General features: G+C 29.8%; 1 protein-coding gene across 3 annotated transcripts in view; it reads left to right on the forward strand.

Moving 5' to 3' along the window:
- Prosap (SH3 and multiple ankyrin repeat domains prosap) overlaps positions 1-27,481 on the forward strand; it is a 292,925-nt gene that overhangs the window by 5,340 nt on the left and 260,104 nt on the right. Inside the window, exon 1 of one of the 3 annotated variants that reach the window (XM_076401311.1) lies at positions 11,425-11,444. The exons of the other annotated variants lie outside the window; for them this stretch is intronic. The gene's annotated coding sequence lies outside the window, so the exon portion shown is untranslated. Of the gene's footprint in view, positions 1-11,424; positions 11,445-27,481 lie in introns of those variants that run through there. 3 annotated transcript variants of the gene reach the window in all.

Raw genomic sequence — 27,481 nt, forward strand, 5'->3', positions numbered from 1 at the left:
ATACTGTTAAATAACTGGCAGTGCATTTGTATTGACGCTTTTTGAAAGTAACATGTTACTTGTTAATAAGTTACTTGTATTACATGCTTTAATTTTACATTATTTTCTATTCTAATTGTGTTTATATTAATTATTTTCTATTTATGTACAGTTCCGTCATTCTATCTCTGAATAAAATAGCATCAATCCATATTATCCCAACGTTGCATTGCAATTCTTATATTATTCGAAAGTCAGCTGTTGAACAAATTATAAATAACACTTTCATAACTTGTATCAATGTTGTATCATGGTTACTTTATCCAGCGAAATGAATTAAAAGTTTTTAAGTATTTTAAGTTTACTTGAGTGGTGTGTATTTTTATTAAAAAATAGTTTTTAATTAACATTGACTATTGCCCGTTTTTTTTTCGAAAAGATACAAAGTTGTTTAAGTAGTAAAGCCATTGTAATTCAGTATCTAGTGATTATGATGATCGTAGATATATCATGAATTTAACGGGGATTCTTTAGAGATTGGAATTTTCGAAATATCTTATGAGATTTTTTATGAGAAGTGACATTTCTAGGTCGGATCGAGGATTTTTGAGTGGATGTGTTATATATTTTCAGAACAACTAAATATTATTCGATTGGAAAATTACCATAAAACAGATATAAAAAAATTCTGACACAAAAATCAACTTAAAAGACAAATTTATTATAATCTTATAACATTTTAAAGTTCCTTTGTATCAAAAAGTGTCTATAAAGAAACATTTCAAAGTGCAAATACAACAATATAAACATTCGAAATTAAAAGTGATTTTGACAGTCTAGTATCATAAATTATCATAAAACAATCATAAATTATAATCCAATTATAATAAAGAAATATCGACGAGGTCAACGTGAAAAAAATCTTAGCTTGTAATCGAGATACCTCGGAACCATTGAGCTCATCTTGATGTCGTAATTGATTAAGAACTTGTTTAGGACGAAGGGAATTTTATGTTAATGAGCACTTTTATTATTAATAAGCTATAAAAAATAACAGGAAATATGTTTTAGTATCATGTAACGGTCATTTTAATACCGTAAAATTAAAATTAAATCAAGGTCTTTTTCGAATTGATATTTATTTAATTTGCAATTTGTTATAGTCACAGGTTCGACTCCTGTTCAGGGCATGGGAGGTTTCAACTTATAATTACAACTGTTTGGGATTGTCTACATGAGGTTAAAATCCGATAAGAAATATCCATTTCAGTCACGATAGTAATCAGGCTGAGTAAGGACGGATATCTTCTGGGGTGGGTAAGCTGATTACTCACTAATTGGTAGACGCAATACCGAGGATCAGGGTTGGTAATCCAAGTTAAGCCATAGAGCCAGCCTAGATAAAGTACTTATGCAAAATATAAAATCTATAAATATATGAGATAAAGTCTCATAAACTAAAATATAACTAAAAAAATATTTTCAAATATAAGAGGGGAGAACTAATTTTTTTTTGAGAATTGGTACTTTTTTCAAGCAGAACTGTTTAAATATTCTGACATAATTTTTGTATTTTTGAATCCGAAACTTCCTTTTTGTCATAGGACGACACGTTTCTTGACAACTTAACAATTATTTTTGTACAAACCATTAACGATACATATTTTTTATTTATAAAGTTTCACCAGCCCACACTAAAACCTTTTATTTGTACATTTGTTGCTCCTCTTTGTACATTTCATCGTAAAAAGAATCTGGAAGGTCTCTGAATCTGAAAATTTTCATTGGTATGTTTTCTCTATCTCTTTGATGTCCTGGTGAAATCTTGCTCCAATTGTCTAGAAAATAGTCGTGGTGAGAATGAAGAAAATATACGTTTAGATTCATCAAGCGACCGAAAGCTTGAAATGTTTTCAGCATTCTTTTAACGATTTGTTTATAGCTAGGGTTGATCTGTTGATTACATAAAAATTTGGGAACTAATTTTTTTAATTCACCTATGCCAAATTTTTGTGCAACGGTAGTAAAGAACTCCTTGTGATGTAATAATGTTTCATTCAGGGCTCTCTTTTCACCAGCTTTAAACTTCCTCGACACCCAACTTTTTGCTACAGTGAGGTGTGGTATCAGCTATCCCATAGACACAAAAAGTAAGGGAATTTGGCAAACACAACCTGTTGTCCAAACAAAATGTACAATATTTTAAAATCGCCGCAAACCTGGCGAACATGGTCTTCATATTCTAATTTTGCGAAGAACCAATTCCAAATTGTTGTAAGTTTCCTTGAGGTGTACGGAATTGAACAAACGGATGCTACAGGAATTGAAGCATAAAAACCACTGCTTTAAGATGAAAATACTCAAAAAGCTTCTTTGTTACTGACCTGTGTAATATTTTCTAATGACATTAAAGAGTTTTTATTCGAGTATATTAATGAAATTAGAAATTTGAAATTCTGAATGTACTAATAGGAGAATGTTATTTAGATAAGACAGATTTGGGTGACCAGCTACGCTAAGATCTAGAAATAGTGGTAAAAATAGGAAATCTGAATTACATTCCAAGTTTCCTTTAATGGTAAAGTGAGCTATTTTAATGAACTTGTCGAATATTAACAAATCGACATTAATATTTATGGATGTATTTAATCTAGACTGTGATGAAACATTATAAAAAAATTGAGGAAATTACGTTATCTAACAGATTTATATATCTCAAATATTTGAAGAATCTTAAAAACATCACATTTATGAAATAATATAATAGAATATATAAAACAGCTCGTCAGATTCGTGGTAGTGTAATATATATAAATAATAATCTGACCCAGTACCATTGGGCATATATCGATATATCGTGTTTTCACTAAACTTTATCTCTTGTTATCTCTTCTCAACATATCTTATAATAGATGTTAATATGCATCGCATTGTTTTCTTCTAGTTTACCTAAATGCAAATGCAAAACTAAATTAATACTGACTACCAATTATTACATCAATTTTAACTAGAATATTGGTAGTTTTTGCTTAGAGCGAAATAATTTTAATACTGATGAGGATATCTCTCTGTTCATATTGAGGTAGAATTCTGTTTAAATAACTAACTACATTTTATACTTAATGATCACCTACAATTTTATCGTAATATCAAGCAAATAAAAATAAAATAATACCAGTCGTCTGATTTGAATCTTGATCTCTCAATAACAACAAGAAATGAGAGAAACCTTCCTTTCAGTCACTTTAATTTCGAAGCCTAATGATGTGCCCGACGTGAATTGACGGGCCGAAGGAGAAAGATATCGTAAAGAAAAAAACACAACATCGAAAATTGAGGAAGTCATTTTCAGCGCAGAACTCGTTGAACACGCAATGTGTCACTTTCTATCTCTGTTCCCCTTGCGTCTCCCGAACGTCTTTATGGGTCGATTTAATCCGTCGATGTTTCTCGTCGGACCACTGCTCTTTACCGAAGAAAAAATATCTTTCTAGTCCTGGGGGAAATTAGCTCTTTTTCTTATTGCTTGCTCAGCTTTGCTCCACATTGGGTAACAATAATGGGATATAAGGTATTATAATCAGTAAAACTACTTTCTATGTGCATGGTATTAAAAGAGGCACACACTTTTATTAGTTTTGTAAAAAACTACTGTTCCAAATATTCCTTTAGGTTCTACAAGATTATTTAATAAAAATAAAATTGAACAAGCACTTTATATAGTACGTAGACATATATTTGGGATTGCGGATGTAAACCACCAGCTTTTTCTTCAGTTATAAATCACACAGAACTTGATCTTTGACCTCTGGTTATTGCTTAAAATGCGAATTTGGATGCTTATTATTCGTTAGTTTCTACGACCTTGTTCCAAGCTTACTTACTGATTGCAATAATCGAAGATATACAGCAGCCTTTTTGAGCTGGTTCTAAGGCTTGGAAGTTATAATATTATTTCAAGGCGGGGATAAATGACCTTACTATGCAGCCTCTGCTGCATTCCACATTACTTTACATTACACTCTACCATTCACAATTTTATGAAATTTTATATATTTGTAGACTTCGTAGACTAAATGTGGTTGATGATATAGAAATGTGAACTGCAAATAATCAAGGTTTTAGAGTCTAAAGGTTCATGTGCCATGCTAGTTCGAAATGTCTTATCAAATTGTGATTAGACAAGTGTTTTTAAATAGCTTTCGAGTCAGATCGGTTTAAGAGGACATTCTAGTCTACAATTTTGAAAAAACCAACTATTTAAGAATATGCCGTTAAGAAAGTTTTTCAAAATAATAAATTATTTTCGGAGATATAGCTGTTTTAATGGCCCGATATTTAAAAATTAAATTATGAACGTGTTTTTCTCAAAACTATTTTTTTTCGAAATGGTTAACGTGATATCTCAACTACTGAACTGATTTACTTAAAATTGAGTACGAGTTATTATGGTTTAGTTTAATACTGATTGTAAATTAAAATTTACTGTAATTTTCGCTAATTGGAGCAGGATGAAAGATGACTTTTTGGAATGAAAGCACCAAATTGTAATTAAGATTTTGAAAACTGTCCATTCTGTTTATATGAACTTCATTTGATAGATATATGTTAAATTCTGTCAAAGTTTTTAGGGTTATAACAAATTCTTATGGGCTGTTATGTCAGTCATTATTTGTATCTTTAGAAACTTTCATAAAATGTTAATATCATTCTGAGATTCTGTTACAAGATGAATAGTAAACATGACAATTTAAAAAAAATAATTTGAAGAATTTCCAGCTCTATGAATCGGTGCAGTCATAAATTATTGTTTTATAAAACTCATATATTTTTAATTATATTCCATAGTAAGCAGGTTAATTATTATAAATATAAACTGCGGGTTTTTCGGTGTATTTTGACATAAAAACTGCTTCGTCTTAATTCCAGTGCTATCTAAATAAAATAAAGAAATGGTTTATCCAGAATCTGTCCATCTCTATCGATAGAACAAGATAGAACATACAAAATACTTGGGCCGTGTATCGTAGGTTAACTTGGCAGAAGCATATGTGACCCAAGCGTAAACAATTCGACATCAGACTCCGCAGAGTGAATTGGTTTGGTCACTCTCATTTAAGCAATGAGCAAAGTGATGGTATACAAATCCACCATCAAGTTAATCTAGATATTCCACGTTCAACTATGGGGCACAGCAAGCAACAGCAATATTGACATATTAGATATGTTCCAGAGCAAGCTCAATATACAATAATTTAAGGAGCATGCTCAATATTCCTCAAAGAATGCGGAACAGATATATGTATCTAGATCTAATTATGCAAACAGCAAAGCAGGAAATGAGTGAGTATAGCACAACATATCAGAAATACAACATACGAGCTGGCATTGGCCTGGAGTGGAATAGGAGGATAATAACACGTGAGGCTCAAGAGATTTAATTGAAATTCTCTTATTAAAAAATACAATAAGCGTACAGTTTAGAATATGGACAACACAGTGGCTTATTGTTCTAAGACAGATTGCCATGGCGCAGAACAGCGAAGAAAATGTATTATATATTCTTTAAGATATTTATTTATTTTCAGTTAAATTTTATTTCCAGCCACCTTGCTACAATGTGTCTGTCTATTGATTGACTTTGAAACCACGATTGAATTTTTTCACGGCATTGTAGGATTCAAATTAACATGTTAAGAAATTATTTAACAAGTTTAAGAAAAATATTTTTCAAAATACTTAACTTTACTTGTTGGATGACTATCAGGGGTTGTTTTCGTCTACTAACGATTCAAGTGTGTAGTAGAAAGCCTTCAATAAGGTTTGGCATGAAGGCTTTCAGCTTTCATTTTTGTTAAGAAGCTTTCAGGTTCATAAACTAGAGAAAATGTTACCAAAATAACACATCGAACTATTAAAATCGTACAATGCAACCAGAATGTTTAGAGTAAAACAAGAAGAAGCTTACTCTACCATAAAAGAAGCTACAGCAGGTGTACCACAAGGAAGTGTACTGGGAGCAATGCTTTATCTACTCTACACTTGTGATATACTACAATTGGAGAATATTACGACATTTGCTCATACTGCAATTATAGCTGTCGGAGACAATAGTGAAGAAGCCTCTCGGAAATTACAACAGGCAAGTGATCATATAAATAATTGGACACAAGCTTGGAAGATAAGAATTAATGAAAGTAAATCTGTACATGTGCAGTTTACCTATAAACAGACCGTACACGCACCAATAACATTAAATAATACTATCATTCCATATAGCAAGAACGCTAAATATCTCGGAATGAATCTTGCTGCAAAACTTCGCTGGAAGGAACATATAAAGAAGAAAAGAAAAGAACTGGAGTTGAAATATAGGAAAATGTACTGGCTAATTAGAAGAAAATCACAATTATCAGTACATAACAAATTGATATTATATAAGCAAATACTGAGACCTATATGGACATACGGAGTTCAATTATGAGGATGTTCTGCAAAGAATAACATAAATAAAATACGCATTTTTCAGAACAAAGTCCTGAGAGGTATTGTGGGCGCACCCAAATACTATAGGACTGATTACTTACATCGAGACCTTCAGATACCCACAGTCGGTCAAGAAATCAAGAGAATTGCAAGGGGGCATGAGGAAAGACTCCATTCTCATGAGAATTTTGAAGTATTACCGCTTTTGGATACCACCAGAACAGAACACAGACTCAAAAGAATCAAACCATCTGATCTTGTGTAGTGTTTTGTAGTGAGGTGCATTTCACCAGAAACTGAGATAGGGCCGATGAGTCCTTGTAGTTATATACCTAGATTTAAGTTATCATAAAGACACATTATAGGTTAGATAGAAACGATTAGTAACAATGTAATAATTAAATAATAAAAAAAGTGTGTAGTAGTGGATTCATACCAGTGTGGATATTCAGGATATTTAAACAGGTTTACATCTGTTAGATGTGACGAAGCAGCATCAGGAAACTTTTCTAAAGGCGTTTGAAGGGCTTCAGCAACAGGTTTCTTCAAATCAAATGACAAAAGTAATGAATGTCGAAAATGATAATTTTGAGCACTCCATGATGTATACACTGAATAACTCAATAATACTAAACTATTATTTTAAACAGCGAAATGTCCAAACAATAGAATTTAACAGCTAGGTTAGGTTGTTTAGCAGTAGTTTACATTGATACTTCTCATTTCCACAAATATATATCACTAGTAGAAAATACATACAGACACCTTTGTTCATACAACTTAATAAAAAACAATTTTTTTTTCAAATAAAAAGTATTATTGGTGGATATTATTGAATCATAAGTAACAATATTAGATGATTTGCAAAAGCATTGAAAAATTATGTTTGCTGCCTCATAATTGCAGATCTCTAAAAATAAGCCAAAAATAGTCTGTCTCAAGTCCCGACAAATTAATTGACAGTTAAATAAAATATAAAGTAAATCTATGCATATGAACTCTGAAACCTTTCTTTTTGGACTGGCGCCATTAACTTTTACGATGTTAATTTAACGTGTTTTAGATCCATTTTGTGGGCGTATTTTTGACAAATTTAGTCACTATTAACATTAGTCCATCGCCATAATATTAATATTGCTAGCCATATATTTCAATTTTAGTTTATTGAAACACCTTATGTCATTTAATGTTCTTTAGAATAGAACGAACGCCAACGGAATACCGAAGATTTTTTTTGGCTATAACCCATGGTAATCTAAAACATATTAGAATCAAAAATGGAAACAGGTCTATCAGTAAATTGTAGACCGCATCCAAATAAAATTTCAAGGAAGTCACGTTAAAACATTTTAAAAGAAAAGAAATGTACAAATGGACTGAGGCAAATTTTTGACTATGAAAAAGACGTATTGCAACCTTGATGTTTAATAATAGTTAAATTAACTGATTTTGCTTAGGTATCAACAATATTGCATGTTATTAAATATTCATGTCTTTAGAATTTTTAAAATTATTTTGAGAACAATGTTTTCTCTATACTGTCATTACTGTTTTGTCATTTGATTTGAAGAAACCTGTTGCTGAAGCCTTTCAAACGCTTTTAGAAAAGTTTCCTGATGCTGCTTCGTCACATCTCAATTCCAGATTTCTGTATCAATGATTTAAACGTTGTTTTGAATTAAAATATTTAAACATCGCGATATCATTTCTTCCCAGGCGGCAAAATGAACCGTTTTCTGTGGCGTATTGTGACTGTCAATGAAAAGTTAATCTACTACGACAATCCTAAGCGCAAAAAGTCATGGCTTAGCTCAGCAGAGCCATCTTTAATCCGCCCATACGGAACATTAATAGTAAAATTCTTAAAGTATTCTATTGCATATGGTGGGACTAACAAGATGTAGGTTATTACCGACGTTAATTGAAAAAATTGAACAACGTAAAATCGTCCTAACTAAATTTAAAAGCGGCCTAATACATAAATGGCGCTAATTTTATTGCATTCGCCGATCATTTATTTAGTACTAGCTTTTACACTACTTTTGTTAATTTCAAAGTAGAACTCTGAAGTTTTAAGAACTCCGCTCCATCAGAAACAAAAATAAAACGTTGGGTTGCTGACTTTGACTGACTTCAAACGTAGTCGTAGAGACACCGATAACGTAGAACTCAGTGGACGTCTGAATGAGGTGGTAATACCAGAAAACATAAAAAAATCCGCAAAATTGTTTTAAATAATCGAAAAGTGAAGTTGAAAAGAACGTGTTGGTTTTATATTGCAAAGTGGGTGCCGGTTTGCTCAATGTTGACTAAAAACAAGAACGTGTTAATGATTCTGAGCAGTGTTTGCCCATTTAAACGTAACAAACCGGAATTTTTTCGATATGGTTAAAACATGGATCACACTGGAATCACAACGATCGTCATCTGGGTGGACAGCAAATTGTGACAGGCCTATTTTGAGCAAAAAAATAAATCGTTTTACAAAAGTGGTATCGAAATGTTAGAACGGCGTTGAAATGATAGTGTGGCTCTTGGGTGGCAATTCCGTTGATGAATAAAATTAATTTTGAACAATAAAAACGCGTTACGCCCGGGACTTCTTTTTTTCTTCTTAAAGTAGGATCTATTTTTCCCGAATTTTTACATTCAATTTCTTTGAAGGTTATAATAATAATGTGGGCTTATTGTTTTGTCAGTTTGCAGTTAATCTGTGCAAAATAAAACTAATATTGTATGTATAATGAAACAATACACATAAACATTTTAAGCACCTAAAAACTAACTTTGAAATATATTTTAGTGAAATTTTGTTTATTTTTGTTTTAAGAATTTTTAAATTAAATTAAATTTAATCTTGAATGTTTAATTCTATTACTGGGGAATAGTTGATCCTAGTTGTGGAATATAAATATGTGCTCTAGTTTATAAAATAAACATACAATTTAGTCGTCTATTTTTTTATATAAAACCTATTTGCCTCGTATGGGAATGCCATTTTAAAAGGGATCATAATCCGGTACCACTCACTCTCTTATCCCAGCCGACGTCTATTCAAGTGGTCCGTTGTCGTACTACCGGTCGCCGCATTCAATAGAATTAACGAGAAGCCGAACCGTTTCATATACATGCTAGTGGTACTGTACGAGAGTGCAGCTCTAACTCACTTCCTATATCTCGGGCCGTACTTGGTCAACACTTCATTCAGTCGTGAAATTGAAACAAACATATATTATACCACTCGAAGTACGTATTGTTTAAAGGCGAATGGGCCGAATGCGTTTTATAAATATTAATGAGTCAACTCCGCAGACTGCAGCGTGGGAGAGAGAGAGAGAGAGAGAGAGTGAGTAGACGGTACCGTGAGTGGCGCCGAAGGGGGGACACTTTTCAGAAACTCACTTTTCAGATAACGAACGTATTGTTCGAGAAGCCGTCGAAACGTTTTAATATTATTATGTACGGGGGTGTTTCTTAAAATTTTGAGAAAAAACGTGCCCGGGCATTTTAACAGCACCACACGTGCAAGTGCGTGTAGGAAATGTACCGCTGCTAATGATATTAATAATGGAAACGGTTGAGAAAGTATTGAACGTGTGATTGTAATACATCGACTACATCGAAAAGGCTACACTCTTTCTTTTAATTATATAAATGAATGATTTTGTTGAGCATTGGGACATCTGTTATTCTTCACAACGTATTGCTAATTGAGCTTGCGGTGATTATTAAAAAAAAATAATAGTTATATTAAGTAATTTTAGGTATTTTGATCAGCGATATCTATTGGTGAAAATGCAATGTAAATATCAATATAAGCAATTGCTAAATTCTATGGATCTGATTACAATTTAATCAGATCGTTGCAGCTTGGCTTGGCTTGCACAGGAGTTGTTTAATTCTGTAATCAGACAATAATGGGATGTAAAAATCATGGTGTTGTTTTGTATAAATTCCTTCCGCCAGGCTATATTCTCAATAAGGAATAGTATTTAATTTATGCTATATATATTTATATATATATATGTATATATATATATACATATATATATATATATATATATATATATATATATATATATATAGATTGTTATTGAGTGTAAGTTTATAAATTATTACTAATATTTTTATCAGGTTGATATATTTTCATCACCATACTTTCTTTTATTTTTTTTAAGATGCATTAAGCTTTATTGATCATGATTTAAATTATTAATAAAATTAACTGTTTATTAACTGTTGTTTAAAGTATTTGTAATACCCAAACAGAGATTTTTAATAAGAAAATTAAACACAATTAATTGTAATGTAACATATAACTTTAGAAATTCTTTTTACTTCAACAATTTTATTACAATTTCAGTATTTGTTTTTATCTTATATATTTATATGAGGCGAAGGCTAAGAAGTGAAAAAGTTTTTAATTACAATGGTACACAAAACGTCTATTGTGTAACACTACTTAGGTAATTCAAATTATCTAATATAATTTAATATTTCTCCGTTGTTCGAGCAGCTGGATTGCTTCAATCTTCTCACCAATATATCATCGTTTCTTAGAATCCAGAGTGATTTTTCAGTTTGCTCTTTCAGTTTTACCTTATTAGGAAAGTAGGTTTACTTTCAAGTTAATGTGCTTTAATTTATTCAATTTAATTGTGTTATTCATAAATCGAATTAATTTTGTTCATTAAAATATCTTTGCCAGTTATTAAAATTGATTTCAGTTGTTGGTGGTATTCTTAATTTGGTGCATATGCAAGAATATTTTAGTATTCCTTCAGTCTAAAATTAGTTTTTGTTTAAAAGAATATACTGCTTAAATTTTACTAGTTTTATTAATTAAAAATCGATTCTTATACTATATCTAAACACAAATAATATACTAATAATTCAATAAAATTAAACTAGCTTCTACTATTTCTATATTTAAATTGATTTTTTTATATTTTTCAGGTAAATCTATTGTTACACCAGTGGTAAGTTCTTTTAAGGATTATACAGAATTAGGTTTGCGAAAATAATCTGAGGGTTGATTAAATTAATTATATTAAATTGATATTAAATCGGTGTTATATGATTTATGTAAAATGTTTATGTTACGTTTATATATAATAATTATAATATACAAATATTGTGGTATGATGTGACTTTTATTTACCCATACAATCAAAAAATTTCCCTTGAATTTACCTGACTAGGTACTCACCTCACTTTATTATAGTAAACCACTTTTACTTTAGTTTTATATTCACTGATGTTCGTTTGTTGAGTTCCACTCACGATCTTTTTAAACAAAATATTCATGTTTTATCAATATTTCATAGCTATTTAATAACTAGCTATGAAGAGATAGACTTAATAGTCGAAAAACTATTTTTGTTCCTACCATATAACAGAGCAATATATTAAGAAGAAAAAGTAGAAGATGTGAACTACTTCTACTTTTAGTCTTAAATTAATTGTTGATCGTTTGTCATGTGCCAGTTACGATCTTTTTAAACAAAATATTCATGTTTTATTCATATTTCATAGCTATTTAATAACTAGCTATGAAGAGCTAGACTTAATAGTCGAAAAACTATTTTTGTTCCTATCATATAACAGAACAATATATTAAGAACTAATACTTAACTTAATAAGAGTTTCTAGAAGAATCAGACCAGTTGGACTAGATATGAACTACTTCTACTTTTAGTCTTAAATTAATTGTTGATCGTTTGTCATGTGCCAGTTACGATCTTTTTAAACAAAATATTCATGTTTATTCATATTTCATAGCTATTTTATAACTAGCTATGAAGAGCTAGACTTAATAGTCGAAAAACTATTTTTGTTCCTGTCATATAACAGAACAATATATTAAGAACTAATACTTAACTTAATAAGAGTTTCTAGAAGAATCAGACCAGTTGGACTAGATATGAACTACTTCTACTTTTAGTCTTAAATTAATTGTTGATCGTTTGTCATGTGCCAGTTACGATTTTTTTAACCAAAATTACCATGTTTTTTTTCATCGCTAATTATTAATTTTTACTATTTTTGTTCCTACCATATAATTAATCTTAATATTGATTGCTACATCACATAAATCACATGGATTAAACTGCTGTGGATAGTTTCGATTTTTAAAAACAAATTACAATTTTGCTGCCTTCTTTACCAATTAGATAAGTTAATGACAATAGTTAGTGATCTATTGTGCCCAATTTTGCAAAGGCTTTAAAAAAATTCTTAATATAATGAAAATCCTAGTGTATTTTGTCAAACCATTGTTTGTTCATGAGATAAACTCATCTACCGATAGAAAATATTTTAGAATATTGATATTTAAAAGCTACGACGGTAGGTTGAACAGTAAGGCACACATGCTTGTATGTGAAAATTTATTTTATTTAGGGGTTAGTTTATTGGAAAATAAATATACAATTTTTATAGCTTAAGAATTATATTGTAGTACTTTTTGCTGGATTTTATAGATGATATATAGATTTATAGATTTTTGATAGATTTTTATAATGTTTTATTTAAATCATCGTTTATTAGATTACAATCTAATGATTTAATAAACTTAATGACGGGTATAATTTAATGTATTACTACTTTTTAGTATACATTTCCCAACAATTCATTCATTTTATCATTATTGCTTTAATGTTGGTATGATTTAATCATATTTTTCATGTTTTTGATGATAATTTTGTTGATCTATTCGATCGTATGATGATCGTTGAGTTCTTCATTGGTTATGTAGCGATAAGCATTGATTATTAATCAAGGAACTTCATTTTGGCAGTGTTATACTTTTAATTATCGCTTTAATGAAACGTTTTTGGATTGCTGGTTTGATGAACTAATGAAAGCCCATACTTGGGTCAAACAGGTTTTACTATGGAGTGAAAAATCAATCTCTTAGAGTAACAAGTACCGCTGTTTAAGTTTCCGCCTGATCTATTCAACTTTTTGACTAATATGACATTTCCAATTTCCAAGTGATACAATTAGGTTTCGGTCTTTTCGCCACAATTAAAAATTGACATGAATTTCGAGATATTGAGCTATATATTCTAGTCTCTAGTCCTTTTATTGATTTTGTTGACCTCCACTTATTGTTACAACCACAGTATTTTTATAGATTTATTGACTGTATGTATCAGTAAATGTTCTAACTGGTATTTTTTTTGTTGTTTAGATATCGGTGGTATAGATCATACTACCTACTGGTACCCCATAACCCCAAGGTACTAATCGGAACTCCAGCGAAAATGGATTTTCATGTTGAAAATAAGGGGCATTTTCAATATAAGGGGCAATATCGAACTTTTAAAGAGTTGATGAATTAAGCATCCTTCAAGTTATACATTTAGGTTTCTGTCTTTTCGCCGCAATGCAAAATTGACTTGGGCAGATTTCGAGATGTTAAGGTGTGTTAGGCCGTCTCTCCATTTAACCTGGTTTTGTTGTTAGGATACTGCGGTGTAGAGCTAATATAGGAGTGATTCTAAGATTGCGTAACTCCAGCCAAAATAAACTTTAATGTTTAGAATACCTCTTTACAATACTCTGAATTTTGTTTCGCACTACACCAATTGACAATAGTTCCACTGTGATAATTTTCACATATTGTGGATAAAAAAAACTATTCAAAACAATTAAAAAAATTTAATTTTTTAAAATTTTAAGTAGATTTAATTAAATTAAACAATAGAGAATATGTTTTGTAACATTTGAAGCCCATGCAATGTTTAATGTTTTTAACTATAGTGTTTCCCATAGCGAATATCCTCTAGTAAACATCCTCTATGAGTTAAATCATGTTGCAATATTCAGTTTTTTGTATTAAAATACAAATTATATTTAAATGGGGGAAAGGTAGTGAAGGTTGATCATATTTCTTAATGCATTAAAGTCCGAGGAAAAATGAAATGTTATGTAATGGCGATGATTAAAAGCGGCACCGACGTATATATGCGGTCAATTTGTTTGGCCATATGGTGTTCCAAGACCAGTTTCCAACTCGAAACGGAAGCATCTCAGTGCCTCGATTCGGCCACTCGAAATTCTCGCTTAACAGCATCCTCGTAACATAACTGACCTTCTCATTTGTAACTGTCCAACGTTGAGATTACCGATATTTGTCGTCGGGATACCGTTAGCTACGATTCCAAACGACCCTACAACTATTTTCGGTAGTAAAACTGAACATTATTTGATTTTTTATCGCGTCGAAAACGTCCAGTCTCGCGTCTGGGGCGTCCTAACGTTTTTCGACGTGTTTTCTATCGAATAAAACAAAATCCAGTTTCGAAACGGGAATGTTTCACTCGTAAATGTCCCAACTTATTTGCATTATTCGAAACCAGTTTTATTAAATCCGTTTTAATCGACAATTCAACAATAAATGTTTAGAATTGTTTAAATTTTTGCAAGTAAATGTTTTACACAAGATCGGTCTGTATTTAGATGGATCAGATTTTATAGTCCTTAGGGACGGTTTATATTTTTTATCTTTTTATGATAACGTATTCATTAATAACATTCTTCATATGGGGAATAAAAATGATCATTGAGTACCAAATCAGGCCTATATGGCAATTCCATATTGACTATGTTGATTCTCTTTTTAAAATATTTGATTCCAATAATACACTAAGCCTGATATATTAATTTTTTTTTAATTTTTTTAAACATTGACTAAAATATACAAATTATATGAATATATAAATAAAATAATGAAAATATGCAAATAAAGTCAAACTAACTAAATAATTTACATAGATAGAACACAGAACAAATAGAAGAAATTATTAATTATTCATAGTAATTTGGTAAATATTTCAAACCACTGATAGATTTTAAGGTATTTAATAATTAGTACAATAAAATTTGTAATTATAAAGAACTAGCGACCCGCCCCGGCTTCGCACGGGTGCAATGCTGATACTAAATTAAATACACTACAGAAAAAATATGAACGTTGTATATAAAAACATAGCGGCCCGCTCCGACTTTGCACGGGCATAAAATATATATGCCTATGTCACTCAATGAAAACATGATTAAAATCGATCCAGTATTTTTGTTTCATTCATTACTGCCCTTGGCCTGCACGCATTAAATTTGGAGTAAAACAATTCCTCTTCCCCTATACTTACTATGAAGATTTCCTGCTATCTTTGGAATATCTTTACACATTACATTACTTTATACATTACACATTTTTAAACGCAAATTTTAAATTTGTAATATCTCCGAAAATATTTGTTTAATTTACATGCTGTAAGGAACCATATTGATCTATATTAATTGCACACTGTATTTAAGGTACTTAATTCGATAAGGATTAATGCCGTATTGCTTAAAATAGCTTCGTAAATAAGCCATTTTCTCACGTAAAAAGTAAACAATAAAAATGGTTAATGTGGGTTATCCCTAAAAGACAAACATATACCATCGCGGACTTTTTTGTAGACCTTTTTATGGTGTACAATACTGTAGTACATTAATTTGATCTAACTCGTAGGGTTAGGCAGCGTTTTTGCTAATTGCGAAATAAGCCTAAAAAATAGGTTAATTTACGACATCACGTTAGAAACCTCTAAAATTAGCAATGTTGCCTTAGTATATTATGCATGTATTATACATGTAAACCTTCCTCTTGAATCACTCTATCTATTGAAAAAAACCGCATCAAAATCCGTTGCGTAGTTTTAAAGATTTAAGCGCACATAGGGATATAGGGACAGAAAAGGCGACTTTGTTTTATACTATGTAGTGATTCACATGGAATAGGTTTAATAGAACGCTTAAACATCTTATTAGGCAATGTGTGTAATAACATATTTTTGGTGCAGATTCAGAAATGTGTGCACAGTACTTTCGAACATATAACCAATATGGAAAAGCGGTTTATGCAAATCGTCTGCGAATACAGGATGAAATACTTTTACAAAGGAGCTGTAATCTAGATGTAAATATGGTACATTGTTCTGTGATACCAAGATTGTTTCCTTAAATACATACATTTTAGGTAGACTTTAATCAATTTTAATTTCTATTTATTTTTCCAATTATGATGAACTACCTAATCAATCATTCTAAAACCGGCATGGCAAAGATTTAATGCGTCTCTATTTAATTCATATACATAAAAATGCATCCTATGCGTTATGACGTCTTAATAAATCATTTAACCCTTTTAGTGTACCTATCCTAGAGATAATCGAGAAAAATTTATGTTATTCAAATTTCTTATGTTATATGCCTTATTTCTACGATTATTAAAATTAAAAGTACCTTTTCCAAGAGTTGTTCTTCTCAACGGACATATATACTAGGATTTTTTTTTGAGTTGAAAGTCGATCTGAAAGGGTTAATTATTTATAATTTTATAGTATTATAGCATATCACTCAAATGTATAATTTAATTATTGAAGAAACCGGATATATTACCACATTATTTAAAGTATTTTTATCAGCACGGAACTTCCGTTGCAGTTTTTTTCAATTAATTACATATTACTTAAATCTTAATTTACAAATTAATTTATTACTACTCTTCCTACATTAATACAAAAGCAAGGTGAGTACGGCAAATTCATACATCAGTATGTATTTCGAAAATTAAAATAAAACTGAACTAGTTAAGCCAAAGTTAAGAATACACTTATGGACTAAACAAGTTCGTGTGCTTTGGCTCGCTTCAATTTTCTGATTTCTAGCGTGTTTTCTAGTAGTTGTATTGATTCCACGTTGCTGTGATTTAGCAACCTTATTGCATGTTTTAAGGCGAAATTTTGGACTACTTCGTATATTCATTTGATTCCGAGGTCATCGTGCAGATCTTCGTTGGTTACATAGTTATAACATTGGTAATTAATCGTAGAAGTTTGTTTTGGGTCTGTTGGATTACTAGTTGGTTTGATGTTTTAATGCAACCTCATATTTGCACCCATATGCCGAAATTGGCTTTATATTTGATTTATAAATCAATCTCTTTGATTTTAGGTCTAGTTGTCCCGTTGCAGTGGAAATATAATTTATAAGTTGTAATAATGTTTTATTTAAAAAATTTAAACGCGTAAATAATGAAAGTACAAAATTATTAAATTAATTTAATATTACTAAACTATAAATTATAGTTAATTTAACTATTACTTATTAATTAATATAATTAATTAAATCTTTGAATGATCTGAGCAAAGTTCGGTCTACCAGGTTCGAAGATATTTCATAAAAATTAATATTGAAATACATAGAAATTTCGTGAAAAATCAAATTAAGGTGTCCATACCAAAAATCAAAAAAATGATGGGATGAAGGATGCTTCCTGATGGGATGAAGGATGAACCTCTGAAATGTCTTGGAGTCAGTTTTATATCAAAATATATTTGATGTTGGCCTCTCGTAATAATAACAGATCTACTGACATTTCAGAAGCTATCACAGGCAGCATAGGAAGTGCCTTATAGAAATTGCAGCTGCACTTCATACGTTCCGGAAAAGCTTTTCAAATTATCTTATCTCGACTAAAATGTTACAAATAATAGTGATTTTAAATTCTATAATCTTTCTCAGTAACTTTTAGAATACATATCTAATATGCTATCGACTCTCTAAATTTTCTACACACAGTTGTTTCTCACCTTTTTATATACCTTCAAAAATAGTCAACATTTCATCATTTTCGTCTGGATCCCCAGTCATAAGGGAATAATTGGAAATTAACTAAGAGGTTTATAGTATTACAAATAACCAAGTAAATAAATTATTTTACATTGTTATTTTCTATGTATAGATTATATCATACTTCTATCATACTTCTAAGAAATGAAGAAAGACTTCTCTCCTGCTATGTCTCTAGAAGACATACAAAAGGCTAGAGTTATGATTGCATATTGTTAATTTACTTATTCCTTCATAATGGTTCGAATTGAAGAACTTCGTATTTAGATTGTGAAAAGCTATAGCACAATAATGTTAAATAAATTGTTTATTGCATACTATCAATTTACTCGTATTAACTCCTTCTTCATAGATCGAATTGGGTGAAGACCTCGTTGGAAAAGGTAGAACGTGTGTTCGATATTTTTACTAAATCCACTGAAAAGTATTTGGTTATCTTAAATCTGGTCACGTTAGTATAAGGAATTAGCCTATATTCAAATTTAGTTTTATCTTGTATTTAATTTTATTTTGAAATGGCTTTTATCTACATACTATTTTCTAAGTAGTAATCTTATGTACTAGCTTTTTGCCTTTTATTGAAATTTCTTAGTAGGAAGTTTCTAAACCATTAATCATTTTAAGAAACGAAGGAAATTGAGTGAAGCTCATTTAATAATAATTAAGAGAATTAACAGAGATCTAGGATCTAAAAAAGAAAATTTTTTACTTGGAAAAATATTATAATCATGGATCAACTGACTGAGAACAGGCTGCATTGTGAACATTTTCATTTTCTTAAAATTCACTTGAATCTTGGTAATTATTCACATTGCTTCTATCATCTTATATCCTGCTACTTTATCTAATTAATTAAATAGTAAGTATATGAATTTTTCTCTCTGAAAGAATTAAGTGATCTTAACTTAATTATTTAAGTGATCTTTTTTCTTTTTTATTATATCGTCTTTATTTTCTTCTACTAGCCTCCTGCTAACTTCGGTAAAATTTTATAGTCCCATTATATTGTATCTTCACTTGAAAATGATAATTGACTTAACGAAAATTAATACTTAATGCTAATTTAGGATATATTGGGTGTGAAGGTATATCGATGGTGAAACGACTTCGTAATAAATTTGTTTAATCACGATATCAATTACATAGATTAAATGTTATTCTAAATAGAGCATAAAGTTTTCCTCTTCCTCTCTCTCTCTCTCTCTCTCTCGCTCTTCTAACTGTCACGCCATTATCAAAATACGCATTTCTTGCATCTAAATAATTATTCAGTGAAGCGTATCTATTCTTAGCAATCAAATACATTTAACTATTGGACAATTAAAAATGATTTACAACGTATCTATCTACTGTGACACTTTATCCTTATCGAAAAGACCAAACCGGAGTAAAAGTTTACTACACTATTTTAATTGTACCAATCGTTTGTTATATAATTAATTTGTAGATAACACGTTGAGATTAACGAGGTCGAGTTAACGAGATAGCGTGCTAAAATAGTTTTAACAACATCAATATTTTGCAACATATATAAGGAATGTTGCTACGTAATACACAGTAGCACGTGGAAATTTTCTAGCCCGATATTTGTGTTATGATTTTACTTTTTTATAGCTACTTCTTGTTATCTTTTTGTTGTTTATTGCATCCAATCTTCAACATAGGTCTTAACAACAAGCCTTAAAAATAAATATGTTAAATTATTAGAAACCATCAACATTCTTGTGATATTGTGTTATTAGGTCAAATTATTTTTAACAAAACTCTACTAGTTAATTTCTTGTTAATCTAGACTTTTTCCTCGTATTACCTATTAATTATTGTTAAGATATAGTTAGTTTTTAATTTTTGGAAATCATTCTTAAACTTAGTTGATTCATAGTTTCTATTCGACACATTGCTTTCTTGTTTAACAGGTCGGATTGTGTACAAATATTCTTTGAAATTTGATTTGTGTTCACCTTGGAAGATATTTCTTTCATCAATTTTCATACTTATTCAACATTCCAGAAGTATCAGTCAGGTTATACTAAGTTTGGTTTGGTCACCTAAGATGATAACTTCATATCTGTTACTCGCTATTGCTGGCCATATTTACAATAGTTCTTAATTAATTGGTATTGGTGGACTTTAACAGTGATGCTTACATTACCTCATTCATTGTTAGTACAATCAAATGCAAAGCATGGACTTTGGTTGTGATGGGGATATTTCTTCGGTGAATTAATACATTTTTCGTCTATATTATCATAGTAGATTCATTTTCTATTGCTTCTTACAATACGCCAAAGAAAACTTTTGCTTTTTACCCAAGGCAAAGAAACAAATATGTTGGTTTCAACTTTTTATTGAAGGAGGAATCAGTGATTTCCTCATAAAGATTTGCTGCATAGTTGATGGTTTCAACAAAAGTATGTGCATCCAAAAATATATTTATTTAAGTCATTTAAGTAAACATTTAAATGAATTAATATATTAAAAAAAATAACAGTTAATAATAATAATGCTTTCATAATAAATTATATACTAACAATTTACCAAACGATTTAATCTTATAGAAAGTGAACTTTATTCATTTAAAATTCTATAGTGTTTTGTATTCTTTCATAAATAATTCATGTTCAATCTCTTGTAATTACTTCATATAAAAAAACCTAAACGACTAGCTTCATATTAAAAACAAACATTGTTTTTTTTTGGGCGTTAATGTTTCAGTCGCGAGTTAATCAAAAAGAAATGAAACGTAATCGAGTTTAATTAAATTTATTAAATAATCATAATTGTTAGAAATATCTCTAAAAGTTCTTAGTAGTGGAGATGATGCATAAACTATTAGCGTAGAGTTCTTAGAAATTATTCAAGGTTTTTCAACAGGGATCCTGTTTCTTTATTGAAGATAACTCATATATCTATATAGCCAGAGGCTGTAGCAGAAAAAAAAATACAATGTGATTATTAACCGGCTGAAGTTTGGGTTGAAGGAACCATCAACTAGTGTATAATATAAAAATAATAATATTTTGACTTGTAGCCGATGGTTTATTACTTTATTAGAATGATTTTTGGCATCAGAAAAAGTTGTGACTTATATTGTGTATAGTATAATTTTACAGTAAACCGAAATCATTCATTCTAACCTATTAACTACCAGTTCCAGTAGTTACTGTACTCAAAACTGTATATTTTATATGAAATACATTACAGAAATCTCATGCTTTTTTGAAATCAGATGACACAATTTTTACTAGAATATGGTGAATGTTTCGTTTATATGGCGTTGATATTTTATGAAAAATCGACTTCAAAAAAGGTGGAAATCGATGTTCGGCTGTATATTTTTTTAATGTATATTTTTGATTTTCAAAATTCTTATTTTATTCGAAGAGTGCACTTCCGAGGTAGTCCCATTGGAAACAAATCAGGATCAAGTGGAGATGGAAATCGAGGGAAAACTTAAAATTTTAAAGGCATATTTAACACATATTTTTTATCTAAAATAATTAGATATTTGTGTATAATGTTATTGTTGAACTGATGTGATGGAAAATTGGAAGTAGTTCAGTGTAAAATCCATTCAGTTTGCTTTTTAAGCACTAATCATATTATATGAAAAGGCATAGAAATACCGACAACTACTTCTATATGGTAGTAGGTAGTGCGTTCAGCTCACATGTGGAGGTCGCTTGTTGGATTCCTGACGGGGGCGCAACAACTTTTTATTGTTCTAGTTTGATGAGAACATTTGTCAAATCACCTAGACTAGGTAGCGTACACCAGGGCCTGAAGCGTTCCTTATTTTCAATCATTGTATCTTTATCCCGAGAAAAAAAATGTATTTGTTTTGTTCGTAATTTAATTTTGTTTATAAGCCACAAATTTATATTATTATTTTTTTATTGTTTTGGCTAGGCACCGACTTCAAATTGATCAGTTGGTACTAGTTAAAGTAATATTGTAAATAGATAAATAGGTTTAGGTAGGTATAAAGCTAAATTTTATGTATATAGTAGAATATAATATACGTGTAGTAGAGATGTTAAATAAGGTTTTTGTTATCGATTTTTATTTTATTATTGCAAGAATTATTCTTTACATAATTATATTAATAAAAATTTTTTGTGTTAAAAATTATAAAAAAGTTTGATTATTTTTTTAAATTTTTAGTGAGTTCCTTATTTAGTTTTTGAAGTCTGTCCAATTTTTTTGTTAAAAATATTTTATTGATATTATAAATGTATCTCTATTTGCTTTTGAGAATTTTTTTCTATTGAAGAAGCTTAGTTTTAAGTTGACCCAGAAAATGTAGAATTGAGAAAGCGAAGGCGAAAAGTTTGTGAATCGCTGAACTACCTAGGTTTTTTTTTAAACTATATGCTCAAAACTGTAAATTCGATGTTATGGTCGTGCAAACATGTTAAAAATTAAATCAACGAAAAATGAAAAGGGTTCATGAATGATTGAATGTATGAAATTTATATGAAAAACAAAGGCAATTCTATAATAAAAGGACTTATTATAATAAGGAAATTATTGTAGTATGGGGTTCTATGTCATAATCAATATTTTACAGATTTTCTTTCTAGTGATAATTTCAATTAGGTTTTTTGTGTACTGTAAACATATTTAGAAAAATATTTTATATCTATGTTATCTCTATTTGCGATCGTTTACTTCTATCAAAAAAAAAAATTCAAATCAAAATGGGTTAAATGCTTACAATGCAAAAGAGAAATCGTGAACAGTGTTATAGTTCATAACTATAAATCTAAAATGATAGATAATATATTTTATTATTGTACATATATTTATCAAACTCTATATTAAGAATAGTGGTGTAAGGAGGTTAGAAAGTGGGTATAATTTTATAGTTTGTTCTTGAGAAATATACAGCACCAAGCTTCTATAAACTAAAGCCAATAATACCGAATCGTAAACACATAAACATAAATATTTTATGCTAGATTACACGTAAAATAATAATAATAAACAATATAAAACATAACCTGCTTAATAAAGTTTAAAAGTATTACAATAGTTTGCACCATATTAAGGATAGTATGTATATATTATGAATAATAATTATTTCGGTTTTCTTTTATATTGCTTATTTAAACACTTAGCATTACTTACACCAGCTATGAAATATCTTGATAGTAATAGAATTTCCTTTTCGTACTAGAATTTAATTATCTAACTGTAATAGTAAATAATTTTATTTTATAAAAATTTCATTTAAATCAACAGGTAATATATATAAATGGGTTTTATTACGTAAGGTTAGATATATGCGCGTAAATATTTGAGTAGATGGTATTTTTGGATATTTAAAACTGAATGAATATTTCACTGCATATCATGTTTCGGTCGAACCTTTCACCTACATCTCTCTACATTCCTTGTCAGCCACAAAGCTAACAAACGAGAAAATGTTACACAATTTTACCAGCTCAGATTTTATACAATGGTGGAATTGTGCCCGGTCTTGTTTGTTATTTCTCTGGTTTTTCGGCAAATGTGCAGTAATTTAGGCATAAACTAAATATAGTTTGGTAAATGTGCAGCGTCGAAATGTATATTTTCTGTATATTTTTAAAAAAGTTTAATTCAGTTAATACTAAGCATAAAATTGAACAGATATACTTATATTGATATCAAATTAGATTTTAGTATCAATCTGTCTTCCGTGCGTTTTCGATTTTAGGGTGGTAATAAATTAGTGCTGCAATTTAACAACTGACGTCAAACTTCAGTATGTAGTATTTCATATATATGCAATACTCGCAAACTATTAATGGAAGTTAATTGGGTTGTTTATTGGAATATTTTATTGGTTTCCTACTATTTATAGATGATTGGGCGCTACTTGACTCGTAGTCGTAGATCTATCGATTTTTTCTCAAATACTTTGAAGGATTAAGTCCCTTGAGAGTGTAACCTTAAGATTAAATAAACTGGGCACTGGGATATCTTCAAGGATGACCTCTAACTTGATTACTCAACAGTCGGTAGACTTAATGTCGAGGATCATGGTTCTGAGCCCATGTAAAGCGCTAGGTCCAGTCCAAATAAACTCTGATTGGTATAAAAGGAGACCCTAAAATATAACATATAAATGATCATAACATTTTCTGCTTTTAAGGCATTTTAGCATAAAGTTTTTTCTCAGTTAACACCATTGTTCCAATCCAAAAAAAAAAACGTTAGATTGGCAGACATTATAATACTGATCAATACTGTGAACTAAATTTCAAAATATTGTCAGGCCTATAAATTAATTCTAAAATCTTACTTAATTACTTAATTAATTAATTCTAATAGTGTTACTGTGTATTAAATCGTAATCGAGTACATTTATAACCAACTTCATATAGAAGCCTCACTTTTCAGCTTACTTTTCAGTTTGTCATTTCGTCGAAGTGTGAACAAATAATTTTTTCAGTGTGTTGAAAATGTCTCAATTTCTACCGAGTAAATCCCATTTGCTGGAAATTTTACTTTTATACTTCACAATGCTGCAAAAGGCGACCGAATGAATTCTGTTTGAAACTAATAACCATGCTCCACCGATTTCAACACGTAAATACTGATTGAGATGTTTTAGAACTGCTGATTTGGACACCGAAGACAAAGAGCGTTCTGCACAGACAAAATAAAATTAAAACAAGGATTTAAAAGTATTACACTTGATGATCATCGGTATAAAAAAACTAGTTCCAATCACTTGAAGAACATGTTAATAATCCAAAAGCTTGAATATTTTGTGCTGTATATATTGAAGCTGAGCGACAATAAAATGCATTTGGTCATGTGTGAAATGCTGCTTCAGCGGCAAAAATGAAAAGGTTTTTTTTTGCATCGTATTGATATTGGTGATGAAAATTGGATCAATTACGATAATCCAAAGCGAAAGAAATTATCGAAAATACCTAGCCATAAATATACATCAAGGGCAAACCCGAATATCCATGGTTCCAAGATATTTGGTGTGATATACTGTGAGCCGCTAAAAGCTAACGAAACTATCAATTGGGGGCACTATCGACTACATTTGATATATTAGAGCCAAGAACTGCAAGAAAAAAAACTGGGAATTCGAGTAAAGACATAACGATGCTATTCTTCAGCATGACAACGCTCGGCCACATGTTGCAAAACCGATGAAAATATTGGAAATATTAAAATGATAACTGCCTTATTCTCCAGACCTTGCTCCTTCTGATTACTACTTGTTACGATATATGAATATACGGTTCACTTCTTATGAAGATACTAAAAAATTGATCGATCCGTAAATTGACTAAAAAATTGAAAAAAAAACTAGCGGGTATCTTAAAAAACAATCAACAAACAAAAAAAACTTATCAATGGATAATACTTTGAATAAAATATATACCAATTTTTCACAATAAAGCTTTAAATTTAAAAAAATTCTTCATTGCCAATTTATATTCCTAGTATTTTCTCATTATTGTCTAATTTAATTAGCAACTGTATATATGCACTATCGAGTAATCAATTAGCCATAAAATATTTACTTATATAAGTTCAACACAAGAGTTATGTTAAACTAATTAACCAACAAAGATCCAATTATTTATTCCGAGTTAATTCTACTTAAGATAAAATTTTCCAGTTTATAATCACTTATATAATTGCTGTATAATTATTTATATAAGAGTTTGCAGTTTATAAATAGATTAAAATTAAACTCTAATAAATATAGAACTGGAAATATGTTGGTAATAAAAATGAAACGATATAATCGATGTAAAAATGTAATTACGTTTAATTTGTTGCTACATTATAAAATATTAAGTATTGAAAAAAGTACAGATATGGAAGGAGAAAAATACAAGGAAAATGGTTTCGGTTAGAAATGTGTATGCATTCTATTATATTCTTATCATACATCAGTATTATTATTTTACGTAATTTTAACGTTATCTTTCATGAAATATTACATTTGGCAATTAAAGTTCAAGAGTTCAGGATTTAAGAACAGGAACTCTAATACTTAGAATCCCCAGATCGGTGTATTTATCATCCTCACACTTGATCCTATTTGTACACACAATCACAGAGAACTTCGTACAGTCGTATTACCTCTCGCGCAGCTATTTTAGCTTTGGTGTTAAAGTCATGTTACAGACACAGTCTTAGCTAAACAAGTAATAACTCCACTAGGTTATTTTGAAAAAAATATCAAGTGGGTCTTGATATAAGTAAAATAAATAAAATATTAGGAGAGCTTCAGTATCAAAATGTATATCCTGAAAACATAACCTATAATAATTGGGAATCATCATCTAGTTTTAGTCAATCAACGCTCAGCCGATCCGGAAAAGATTAGATTTAATATTAAAGGCCGCGTAAGTCTCAACTATCTTTAAAATACTTCCTATAAATTATGTCAAAATTTCTGACTGATGTAAAATGCTATCATTTTATCAAATTGAACACCTATTAATAACAAGACGGAAATATTATCAATTTTTTTATAAGCATATTTGTAATTTATTAACTTTTCCTTTTGTTCTAAGTTTAATTTACAAAAACTTAGGACAACGCTTGTTTGTTGATGTTCATGCTAAAGCTAACATAAGTGAGTTAATAATAAGGAATTTTTGTGGATATTTTTTTACCAGAAAGCCGAACAACTATTACTATTAGGATAAATGCGATCAAATAATTTTACATCATTGCAACCTTTGGCTACATGTCGCAGACTCTGCAAAATCTACTTTGAACTTCTCAAATTGAACATGTTATTCCACTAGCCGTAGAATGTCTACCTGTGTGAGTTACATCTTGTGAAAGTACCAGCATTTTTGAATTTATTGTGATCATTAGATAAATCATTCTTCCAATGAGGTAACCATAAGCCGTCAGAAATATGGAGAAATATAGTGGTTAAGGACATAAGGTTCCGTTCATGTTCAACTTCCGGTTCAAACAGAGGTATTATTTTACAGAAACTATTTTTCTAATTTATATTGTAATCACGTGCTAAATCCATTTTCACTTTTTCTATTCAAGTAGCAATTAGTAAAATTTTATATCAGTCAATGACCAGATCTATTTATTACAGCTCTTGGTCAATCATTTGAATTGAACTGAAAAACCGTTTTAAGTGTGGTAAATTTAGATATAGCAGTAGCGTTTTAAAACGTAAAAAGCATTTGTTTTACTAAATTCTAACTGTAGATATAATTTATTTGGACTAGTTTAATATCATGTCAATATAAAATTTAGAATTAGTATAGAAATGTTGAGTATATATTTTTTTGAAATATGAGATTTAAATAATGAATCATATTTTTGGTAGTTT

The sequence above is a fragment of the Rhynchophorus ferrugineus genome, unplaced genomic scaffold, assembly GCF_030347505.1.
Source record: "Rhynchophorus ferrugineus isolate W39M unplaced genomic scaffold, kcgeb_rfMv2 rfM3, whole genome shotgun sequence".
Classification (NCBI taxonomy): Eukaryota; Metazoa; Arthropoda; class Insecta; order Coleoptera; family Curculionidae; genus Rhynchophorus; species Rhynchophorus ferrugineus.